Source organism: Nycticebus coucang, chromosome 11 (genome assembly GCF_027406575.1).
Source record: "Nycticebus coucang isolate mNycCou1 chromosome 11, mNycCou1.pri, whole genome shotgun sequence".
Classification (NCBI taxonomy): Eukaryota; Metazoa; Chordata; class Mammalia; order Primates; family Lorisidae; genus Nycticebus; species Nycticebus coucang.
Window position 1 is genome coordinate 35362120 of NC_069790.1, and position 12548 is coordinate 35374667.

Sequence of the window (12548 nt, forward strand, 5' to 3'; positions counted from 1 at the left end):
GATGACCTCCCTCTTCTAGCTTGAAAGGTTTCAGCAGAGAGATCTGCAGTTATTCTGATATTCTTCCCCTTGTAGGTAATGGTTTTCTTTCGTCTGGCAGCTTTCAGAATTTTCTCCTTCATATTAACTTTAGTGAAATTGATTATGATGTGTCTGGGGGATGTCTTACTTGGGTTGAGTCATGCTGGATTTCTGAAACTGTCAGCTGTCTGAATTTCGGAATCTCTTGGCATGTCTGGAAAGTTCTCCTTCATAATCTCATGGAGAAGAGACTCTGTGCCTTGTGAAGCCACTTCGTCACTTTCGGGGATCCCTATAAGACGAATATTGGTTTTCTTCAAATTATCCGAGAGCTCTCTGAGAGAGTGGTCTGTTTTTGCTCTCCATTTCTCTTCTTCTTTGAGGGTTTGGGAGTGTTCGAAAGCTTTGTCTTCAATGTCAGAAATCCTTTCTTCTGCTTGCTCCATTCTGTTACTGAGGGATTCTACTGTGTTTCTCAGATCTTTGAGGGATGCAACTTCTTGTCTCAATGTGTCGAAATCTTTGGTCATTTCGTCTTTTAATCCGTTGAGTTCTTGAAATAACTTTTGGAATTCTAATTCAATCTTATTTGCTATCCAGATCCTGAATTCAATTTCTGACATCTCAGCTATTTGTTTGTGCATAGGGTCTTGTGCTGTTTCTGCCCCATTGATCCTTGGAGGAGTTGATCTACTCTGATTATTCATATTGCCAGAGTTTTTCTGTTGATTTCGCCTCATGATTGTTTTTCACCATTGTCTCTGGCTGTCCTCGGGGTTGGGGAGGTGTCTCTCCAAGATTAGACCCCAGTGGGATCACTCTATTGTTGTTGGATCTTTGTAGGGAGTGACCCTGTGTAGTTCCTCTGGGGCTGCTCTAGCTAGGGAGTTCTGGTTGTGGAAGCAGCTCTGGTTTGTGACACAACCAGATCCAGCAACAGGGCTGGGGGTGGGGCACACAGTTCTGGGAGTGCCAGATGCACAGTGACTTTGGCACAGAGAGCCCAAGGCTCCAGCAGTCTCTGGCCAGGAGAAGAGCTCTGTGCAGAGGCAGGGAGGGCTCCAAAGGGCACGCAGCTACCAGAGTCCCTGTCCAGATGAATGGGCTAGTGTGGAAGCTGGGAGGACACAGGAGGGAGGATGCAGGGTTGTGTGGCTCCCGCAGTTCCTGGTCAGGGAATGTGGAGGCCTGGTGGGTGTGGGTCACCAGTCAGGGTCGCACAGCACTTATGGAGGTCTGGGCGGCACCAAGCCCAGGAGTTTGAGGTTGCTCTGAGCTGTGACGTCACGGCACTCTACCCAGGGCAACAGCTCCAGTGTGCCAAAACCATCTCACTCTGCCCCTAAGGATTAAGGCTGTAAGGCAGCTCAGTCCCCATCTTTAGGCTGCTCAGTCAGTAGGTTACTTTGACCCACCCAATCCTTGCTCTGAGACCCTGAGGGCGGAGCTTGCCAGGGCAGTTCTTTCACAATGGCTTCCTGCGCCCAGCTCAGTGGCTCAGTCTGGGGCCCCAGACAATGCCCGAAGTTCTCCACACTCCTGCTCAAGCTCTCCCCAAGGCAGTTCAACTGAGTGCCAAGTCCAAGAACACTGAAACAGTTCACAGGTAAGGCCTTTCCGGTTTGCAGTCTCACTGCTGCTTGTACTCACGGTTGCCGGCTTGATTAGGTCGATCGAACACACGCAACCAATTGCCAGTTTTCCACTGTTTTTGTCCTCCTCTTGGGGTCTAGAAGTCCCTTGCTGGCTCCCTGTATCCTCAAAGGGATAATTATAGGCAGATCCCATCGGCCAGAGATGCCTGGAGTTTTGTCTCCCCAGACTCGCTGTTCCCAGTTGCAGGGAAGCTGTTACTCAGCTGCCATCTTTAATCTCTCTCCACTCAGACTGTTCTTGAACTCATGAGCTCAAGCAATCCTCCCTCTTCAGCCTCCCATAGTGCTAGGATTACAGAGATGAGCCACTGCACATAGCAGGGATTTTCCTTTTCTTCCCTATAGTTTCCCAGCACCTATACCAGGGATTGGCTCATATTAGGTATTCTCAATGATTATTCGTTGAAGTCAACTCTATACAATATTTTGCGGAAAGTGTCCTGGGCCCAATACTTCATGCCTGTAATCCTAGTACTTGGAAGGCTGAGGTGGGAGGATTACTTGTGACTAGGAGCTTGAAATCAGCCTCAGCAACAAAAAATAAAAAATAAAATTGTTACCCAGGTGTGGAGGCATGTGCCTCTAGTTCCTGCTACTTGGGGAGCTGAGGCAGGAGTTCTAAGTCACAGTGAGGTATGATCATGCCACTGTACTCCAGCATTGGTGACAGGGTAAGACCCTGTCTCAAAACAAACAAACAGGCTCGGCACCTGTGGCTCAAGCGGCTTAGGTACCAGGCACATACACCTGAGCTGGCGGGTTCGAATCCAGCCCGTTCCCGCCAAATGACAATGATGGCTGCAACCAAAAAATAGCCGGGCATTGTGGCAGGTGCCTGTAGTCCCAGCTACTTGGGAGGTGGAGGCAGGAGATTCACTTGAGCCCAGGAGTTAGAGGTTGCTGTGAGCTGTGATGCCACAGCACTCTACCCAGGGTGACAGCTTGAGGCTCTGTCTCAAAAAACAAACAAACAAAAAAAAACCAGCCACTTATTTTGAGAAAAGTTCGATTTGCTTAGAGCAGAGGTTATCAGAGAAGCATCTACAAACCAGTGCCTGGCTGGCTAAATGTGGACTTTAAAACTATAGACTCCAGAGCCCTGTCCATGGAAATTTTGATCAGGGGACCTTGCGTGAGGCCTAGGAACCAAAGTTTTCTAAATGATTCTAAAACACCACAAGATTTGGAAGCCTCTGATTTAAAGCATTTTATTTCTCTGTATGCTTCCAGCACCACCACCACCACCCCACTTCCTAGTCTATACAGAGAAGCAAAAAAACAGATGAGAAGGGAAAAGTAGAAATGAGCAAACATATGACTCTACAAAGAGTCTCTTGGGAAAGAACCAAGGTTCTGATGATTTTCCAGTTTTCAGTTCCAGGCTCTCATGAGTTTTATTCTGTTTCTGCCTTTGACTTCATTTATTTAAGTATTCACTCAGCAATATGGCAGGTGGTGGAAAATAAGCAGTAAGCCATCAAAATCTCCGCTCTTAAGAAGCTGACATCCAATAAAAGGAGACAGGCAATAAGCAAACAAATGGATGCTATATCAAGAGATGACAAATGCTATGAAGAAAAGTAAAACAAGAGGATAGAGAATGGGGGGGCGGCTATTTTATTCAGGATGGACAGAAAAGGCCTACTGAAACTGGTTCCACGAGACAGCTCTGTATAAATTTGTCTTACCAGAAGCCACCTTGATTGATGGGATCATTAGGAGTTCTTGAATGCAAGCAACAGAAACTGACTTTATCTTAAGAAAAATAGGAAACTTATAAGGGGTTTGATAAGTAGATAAGAGGCCACAGACCCAAAACGAGAAAATTGGTATGAATCAAGGTACCACTGGAACATGGTCCAACTGTCTTTTAACAAAGATAGTCCGGCCAGAACACCTCCATCACTGCTGTGTGACACTGCTAGCCTCTGCAGTTTCAATGAATCTTAATTATTTTCTTGCCTTGCATCATTTGCTCCAGAACTAAAGCCTAAGGTAGGAGAGGCTGAAGAATGAAGTCAAGGCCCCCTGCCAGTACCCTGGCTGCAAAGGGCAGAAGAAGGAAGTGGGGCCACCAGGCAGGCAGGAAGGGGAACACAGCATAGTCACCCCAAAAAGCTGCCATCTAATGAGGAATCCCCCAAATAGGAAGGGCTTAGATACTAGACTAGCAAAAGAGGACAAAATTCTATTATTTCTTGCAACTAGGTGGGCCCTGATATAGCATCCAGAGAAAGGCTGTAACCTAAGTCTGTACACAGAGTGTAAGATTCTGTTCTGTCTCAGGACATTTACTATGCATCAACCAAGTGCAATACTAGGATGTGAAAGGCCAAATGTAAGGCAAAAACAAGAGAAAACTAAACAAAAATATGATTTGTAACTTAAAACCTTGAATCTAGATAGGGAGAAAAAATATACATATAAAAAGAAAAAAATCGGCTTGGTGTCATAGCTCAGTGAGTAGGGTGCCAGCCACAAACACCCAAGCTGGTAGATTTGAGCCCGGCCTGGGCCAACTAAACAACAATGACAACTGCAACCAAAAAATAGCCAGGCATTGTGGCAGGTGCATGTAGTCACAGCTACTTGGGAGGCTGAGGCAAGAAAATCACTTAAGCCCAAGAGTTTGAGGTTGCTGTGAGCTGTGACATCAGAGCACTCTACCCAGGGCAACAAAGTGAGACTCTGTTTCAAAAAAAAAAAAAGAAAAGAAAAGAAAGAAAGAAAGAAAGAAACAATTCAAGAATCTCATGCCTACAATCCCAGCAAATGGGGGAGACTGAGGCAGGAGTATCACTTAAGCCCAGGAATTCAAGATCAACCTGGGCAACAGAGACAGACCCAGTCTCCAAAAACATGAAAAAATTAGCCAGGTTAATTGGGAGGATGATAATGATTTGGTCACTGTTCTCCAGCCTTAGTGACAGAGTGAGACCTCATCTCTTAATAAAAAAGAGAAAGACGGGTGGCGCGTGGCTCAAGGAGTAGAGCACCAGTCCCATATGCCAGAGGTGGCAGGTTCAAACCTAGCCCTGGCCAAAAAAAAAACACAAAAAAAAAAAAAAAAGAGAAAGACAAAGGGGGGAAGGAAGAAAGGGAGGGAGGGAGGAAGTGAAAGAAAAAGTTTCAAAGATAACATATGCTATGGCCCACAAAAGTGTTTCTGCTAATGGAAAGCAGTTCCATGTGGTGCTTTAAAACCCTTGCACTTGTAGATGATATGATTGTATATCTGGAAAACCCCAGGGATTCTACTACAAAACTCTTAGAAGTGATCAATGAATACAGCAGCATCTCAGGTTACAAAATCAACATTCATAAATCCGTAGCCTTTATATATATCAACAATAGTCAAGCTGAAAAAATAGTCAAGGACTCTATTCCGTTCACAGTAGTGCCAAAGAAGATGAAATATTTGGGAGTTTACCTAACAAAGGACATGAAAGATCTCTATAAAGAGAACTATGAAACTCTAAGAAAAGAAATAGCTGAAAATGTTAACAAATGGAAAAATATACCATGCTCATGGCTGGGAAGAATCAACATTGTTAAAATGTCCATACTACCCAAAGCAATATACAGTTTTAATGCAATCTCTATTAAAGCTCCACTGTCATACTTTAAAGATCTCGAAAAAATAGTACTACATTTTATATGGAATCAGAAAAAACCTTGAATAGCCAAGACATTACTCAGAAATAAAAACAAAGCAGGAGGAATCACGCTACCAGACCTCAGACTATACTATAAATCGATAGTGATCAAAACAGCATGGTACAGGCACAAAAACAGAGAGGTAGATGTACGGAACAGAACAGAGAAACAAAAGATGAACCCAGCTACTTAATGTTATTTGATCTTTCACAAGCCAGTTAAAAACATTCAGTGGAGGAAAGATTCCCTATTTAACAAATGGGGCTGGGTGAACTGGCTGGCAACCTGTAGAAGACTGAAACTGGACCTACACCTTTCACCATTAAGTAAGATAGACTCTCACTGGATAAAAGATTTAAACTTAAGACATGAAACTATAAAAATACTAGAAGAAAGTGCAGGGAAAACTCTTGAAGAAATCAGCCTGGGCAGATATTATATAAGGAGGACCCCCCCTACCCCGGGCAATTGAAGCAGCTTCAAAAATACACTACTGGGACCTGATCAAACTAAAAAGCTTCAGCACAACCAAGAACACAGTTAAGTAAAGCAAGCAGACAGCCCTCAGAATGGGAGAAGATATTTGTAGGTTATGTCTTCGACAAAGGTTTAATAACCAGAATCCACAGAGAACTCAAACGTATAAGCAAGAAAAGAACAAGTGATCCCATCGCAGACTGGGCAAGGGACTTGAAGAAAAACTTCTCTGAAGAAGACAGGCGCACACCCTACAGACACAGGAAAAATGTTCATCATCCTTAATCATCAGAGAAATGCAAATCAAAACTACTTTGATATATCACCTAACTCCAGCAAGATTAGCCCATATCACAAAATCCCAAGACCAGAGATGTTGGCATGGATGTGGAGAAAAGGGAACACTTCTACACTGCTGGTGGGAATGCAAACTAATATGTTCCTTTTGGAAAGATGTTTGGAGAACACTTAGAGATCTAAAAATAGACCTGCCATTCAATCCCATAATTCCTCTATTAGGTATATACTCAGAAGACCAAAAATCACATTATAGCAAAGATATTTGTACCAGAATGTTTACTGTAGCCCAATTCATAATTGCTAAGTCATGGAAAAAGCCCAAGTGCCCATCGATCCACGAATGGATTAATAAATTGTGTCATATGTACACCATGGAATATTATGCAGCCTTAAAGAAAGATGGAGACTTTACCTCTTTCATGTTTACATGGATGGAGCTGGAACATATTCTTCTTAGTAAAGTATCTCAAGAATGGAAGAAAAAGTATCTAATGTACTCAGCCCTACTATGAAACTAATTTATGGCTTTCATATGAAAGCTATAACCCAATTATAAACTAAGAATATGGGGAAAGGGGAAAGGTGAAAGGGAGGGGAGGGGAGAGGATGGGCAGAGGGAGGGTAATTGGTGGGACTACACCTATGGTGCATTTTACAAGGGTACATGTGAAACTTACTAAATGTAGAATATAAATGTCTTAACACAATAACTAAGAAAATGCCAGGAAGGCTATGTTAACCAGTGTGATGAAAATATGTCAAATGGTATATAAAACCAATGTACAGTGCCCCATGATTGCATTAATGTGCACAGCTATGATTTAATAATAAATAAATTTTTAAAAATACAAATAAAAGTAAATCCTCAAAAAATAAGAATAAAATAAAACCCTTGCTCTGGGAACAGACCACTTACCTTTAAATCCTGCTTTCATCCCTTACTAGGAGTGAAATCCCAAGAATGTTGGTTTCTCTGGGCCTCAGTTTGGCAGCTGAGGTGGGAGGGTCACTTGAAGCCAGGAGTTTGAGACCACCCTGGGCAATATAGCAAGACTCTGTCTCTACAAAAATAAAATAAAAATAAATTGTCCTAGCATAGTGGTGTGAACCTGCAGTCCCAACTACTCAGAGGATAAGGCAGGAGAATCACTTAAGCCCAGGCATTTGTAGTTACAAGCTATGATTGTGCCACTGCACTGCAGCCTGGCTGAGAGAGCAAGATCCTGTCTCCAAAAAACAAAAAATTAAAAATTAAAAAGTGGGTACTAAAAGTACCTACTAGGTAGAATTCCAGTGAAAATTAAACTGAGATAATCCATGTCAAAGTCTTTGTAAAATTCTGGTCAACACATAGGAAGTACTAATACAGGTTAGCTAAATTAATAGCAACTCTGTTTCATCAGTATTAATAAATGCAATCAATTATGCATCATTATTTTATAAATTATAATGAAAGAAAATCATGTATATTTAAACTATCACACAATGTTTTTCTATAAGTTAAAAATTTTCTACTCAATCATCTTCCATGCCATAAAGAGTATTAGTAATGTAGCATTTCTTTTTTTTTTTCTTTTTTTTTTTTTTTTTATTGTTGGGGATTCATTGAGGGTGCAATAAGCCAGTTACACTGATTGCAATTGTTAGGTAAAGTCCCTCTTGCAATCATGTCTTGCCCCCATAAAGTGTGACACACACTAAGGCCCCACCCTCCTCCCTCCATCCCTCTTTCTGCTTCCCCCCCCATAACCTTAATTGTCATTAATTGTCCTCATATCAAGATTGAGTACATAGGATTCATGCTTCTCCATTCTTGTGATGCTTTACTAAGAATAATGTCTTCCACTTCCATCCAGGTTAATATGAAGGATGTAAAGTCTCCATTTTTTTTAATAGCTGAATAGTATTCCATGGTATACATATACTACAGCTTGTTAATCCATTCCTGGGTTGGTGGGCATTTAGGCTGTTTCCACATTTTGGCAATGGTAAATTGAGCTGCAATAAACAGTCTAGTACAAGTCTCCTTATGAAAAAAGGATTTTTTCCTTCTGGGTAAATGCCCAGTAATGAGATTGCAGGATCAAATGGGAGGTCTAGCTTGAGTGCTTTGAGGTTTCTCCATACTTCCTTCCAGAAAGGTTGTACTAGTTTGCAGTCCCACCAGCAGTGCAAAAGTGTTCCCTTCTCTCCACATCCACGCCAGCATCTGCAGTTTTGAGATTTTGTGATGTGGGCCATTCTCACTGGGGTTAGATGATATCTCAGGGTTGTTTTGATTTGCATTTCTCTAATATATAGAGAGGATGAACATTTTTTCATGTGTTTGTTAGCCATTCGTCTGTCATCTTTAGAGAAAGTTCTATTCATGTCTCTTGCCCATTGATATAAGGGATTGTTGGCTTTTTTCATGTGGATTAATTTGAGTTCTCTATAGATCCTGGTTATCAAGCTTTTGTCTGATTGAAAATATGCAAATATCCTTTCCCATTGTGTAGGTTGTCTCTTTGCTTTGGTTATTGTATCCTTAGCTGTACAGAAGCTTTTCAGTTGAATGAAGTCCCATTTGTTTATTTTTGTTGTTGTTGCAATTGCCATGGCAGTCTTCTTCATGAAGTCTTTCCCCAGGCCAATATCTTCCAGTATTTTTCCTATGCTTTCTTGGAGGATTTTTATTGTTTCATGCCTTAAATTTAAGTCCTTTATCCATCTTGAATCAATTTTTGTGAGTGGGGAAAGGTGTGGGTCCAGTTTCAGTCTTTTACATGTAGACGTCCAGTTCTCCCAACACCATTTATTGAATAGGGAGTCTTTCCCCCAAGGTAAGTTCTTGTTTGGTTTATCAAAGATTAGGTGGTTGTAAGATGTTAGTTTCATTTCTTGGTGTTCAATTCGATTCCAAGTGTCTATGTCTCTGTTTTTGTGCCAGTACCATGCTGTCTTGACCACTATGGCTTTGTAGTACAGACTAAAATCTGGTATGCTGATGCCCCCAGCTTTATTTTTGTTACTAAGAACTGCCTTAGCTATACGGGTTTTTTTCCGGTTCCATACAAAACGCAGAATCATTTTTTCCAAATCTTGAAAGTACGATGTAGGTACTTAATGTAGCATTTCTTAAAAGAGTGCTCCCAATCATCTCTGAGATCTTCTACCAAGCTACCGGCATTCATACTGTAAATCACTCTGAATAGGAATTACAATCAACATGTGATACTTAATAATGCATTTAACTCAGTTGAAGTGATGTTAATATGCACAGCTATGACCATGTTTGTGAATAATTGTATCTATGTCCTAACTGCCACTTGGATGACCATGGTTATGGACACATCCTGATTTCCAGAGATATTAACATGAAAAAAATGAATCTTAGAATTTATAAAATTCCAGTGGACTCAGAAGAAAACAGGAGCTTGCTCAGGAGCTCAAACTGCAATTTTATAAACTGAAAGGACAAAAAGCAATAGTTTTGACAGATGTTTGCAATGAATCATCTTTGTTGCTGTAAACTTTTAGAAAACTGTTAAAATTGTTACTATTGTGAATAATAAGAGGAAAGTATTTTCAGAACTGCCAGGCCAAACTGATGTGTAGAGAAGTTTTCTCAGACTCCAAAACTGTAAGGGTAGAATGGACCCATATAAAACTTGAATCCATTCCTTCCATATCATCCCTGACATCTAAAGGTAACCCAGTGTTTTTTTTGTTTTTTTTTACAAAATAAGCTTTATTTCCTCACTTTCATTTAAAGCTTGATTTTATAAACTGCAAACTAAAAAATTTTAAGAGTTCTGTATCATAGTAAATTAAACATTTGAAACACCAATGGCTTCATAGGTTCAATTTACATAAATTAAAATAGATGAAAATGTATTCAATATGGAAACTCTACAGTAAAATAAATGACAAAAGGACCTAATAAAGAAGTAATCTCATTACTTATGAATCATTACTTACTTTTAGGATCTAAACCTGAATATTCATTCTTCTTTTGCTGTATTTTATATATTTCAATTTCTCCCTACCTTTGTTGAATCAAGCCACTTGACCAAAATGTCTGACTTAGGAAAGCACTTAGCTTTACAGCAAGTTTTTCCATCTACAGTTACCACCTTTAAAAAAATTAACATTACAATGCTGACAAAGATTTGCTGGCTCCCTCTGAACACTGTGCCATAAACTACATCAATCCCATGGTTAAGTCAAATAGGTACCCCCAAAATGGGACAATTACACATAGTTCAGTAAAGTATAACGGTTTTCCTTGTTTAACAATTAACCAATGAAATAAAACATTCAACCATATATGGTTGATCTGGTTTCAGGAAAACCACATTTAAAAATTACATAGTACGTGATCTGCCTCATCTCATCCTCAGTCACAGACAGGAATTTTGTAGGCCACCATGCTGTTTACTTTGTGGATTATAGTGGTAAATGAACAAAGACACACTTCCTCAGAATTAGTAATGAACTGGGGTCCAGACTCTTCCCATTCTTCAGGTACAACCAAATCTTTGTATAGATCAGCAGATCCAATGAACATTGAAAATGTCAGGAGTGGGTATTGTGAAGTACTTTTTCTTTCCTTTTCAGCATTTGCAAATTTTCTAGACAGCATATACAATTATCCCCCTTCATTTGTGGTTTCACTTTCCACAGTTTCAGTGTCCTGTGGTCAAGTCAACATTGGTAAGAAACTTTCAACAGTGGCAGAAATGTCACTGTTGCTGTGATCTGTCTGATCACTGAATGGAATTCATCCTGGATAGCTTTCTGAGACTTTTTCTCTGGGTGCACTATCATCTTTTGCAGTCTTGTCACACTCAATATCAAACTGCCATCTTTCAAGGACCTCACCACTTTCAATATCTGAGATAACTACAACCAGTTTCTGAACTGAACACTTGTACAGCCAATCTTTTAGCTGTTCCACCACATTGTTTAGGTACTTTTTTGAGCACAAGATCAGTAGTTACAAGCAAAGTAAGTCCATATTTCTGCACTCCAGTAAAAGTTTCAGATGGATATATGCTACACTGATATAAAATGCTATTGATGCCAAATGAGAAGAACTCAGCAACGATTTCGGCACTCCAGCGCAGGGTGATGCCCTACTCCTGGGACAGCTGCAGCGCCATAGCCAGGCCCACAGACAAAGGCACATGCTTCCAGCCTGCAAACAGCAACCACAGCAGTCGCCGCAGCCGTTCCCCGCCAATCATTTCCAATAACCCAGTTTTTTATAAAAAGAAACAAAACTCAAGTGATAGTCCATTCACTGCTTTCGAAGAAAGTTTATTTCATCTTCATGAAGCTTCATCTAAAATTCTTTCTTTTTTTTTTTTTTTTTTTTTTTTTGTAGAGACAGAGTCTCACTGTACCGCCCTCGGGTAGAGTGCCGTGGCGTCACACGGCTCACAGCAACCTCTAACTCTTGGGCTTACACGATTCTCTTGCCTCAGCCTCCCGAGCAGCTGGGACTACAGGCGCCCGCCACAACGCCCCGCTATTTTTTTTTGTTGCAGTTTGGCTGGGGCTGGGTTTGAACCCGCCACCTTCGGCATATGGGGCCGGCGCCCTACTCACTGAGCCACAGGCGCCGCCCTAAAATTCCTTCTTTTTTATTACTATTTTTTATTAAATCATAACTTTGTACATTGATGCATTTATGGGGTTCAGGGTACTGCTTTGATATACAATGTGAAATGCTTACATTGAACTAACACATCCATCACAATTATACTCATTTCTTAATAGTTTTGAAATGTACCATTGCATCATGCACCTTAGGTGAGGTCCCCCCAAATGCCCTCCCGCCTCCCATATTTCCCCTCCCCTCTCTCTCCTCTTCCCTTCTACTTTCTGGACTATAGTTATGTTTTGCCATTCATATGAGTGTGTAGTTGATTATATATTGATTTCATAGTAGTATTGAGTACATTGGATACTTTTTTTCCCATTCTTGAGCTACTTTACTAAGAAGAATATGTTCCAGCTCCATCCAGGTAAACATAAAAGATGTGAAGTCTCCATCTTTTTTTATGGCCATATAGTATTCCATGGTGTACATATACCACAATTTGTTAATCCATTCATGGGTCAATGGGCACTTGGGCTGTTTCCATGTCTTGGCTATTATGAATTGGGCTGCAATTAAAAATTGTGGAGCAAATTTCCTTGTTGTAAAATAATTTTTGATCATCTGGGTATATACCTAGTAGAGGAATTGCAGGATTGAACCATAGGTCTACTTTTAGCTCCTTGAGTGTTCTCCAAACCTCTTTCCAAAAAGGTTGTATTAGCTTGCATTCCCACCAGCAGTGTAGAAGCATTCCCTTCCCTCCACATCCACACCAACATCTGTAGTTTTGGGATTTTTGTAACGTGGGCTAATCTTACTGGAGTTAGATGATATCTCAAAGTGGTTTTGAT

At 40.8% G+C, this 12548-nt stretch overlaps 1 pseudogene; it reads right to left on the reverse strand.

Annotated features, from left to right (window-relative positions):
• Nucleotides 1-10488: 10488 nt before the first annotated feature.
• Nucleotides 10489-11254, reverse strand: LOC128560120 (mitotic spindle assembly checkpoint protein MAD2A-like; annotated as a pseudogene).
• Between the last annotated feature and the right edge of the window lie 1294 nt (nt 11255-12548).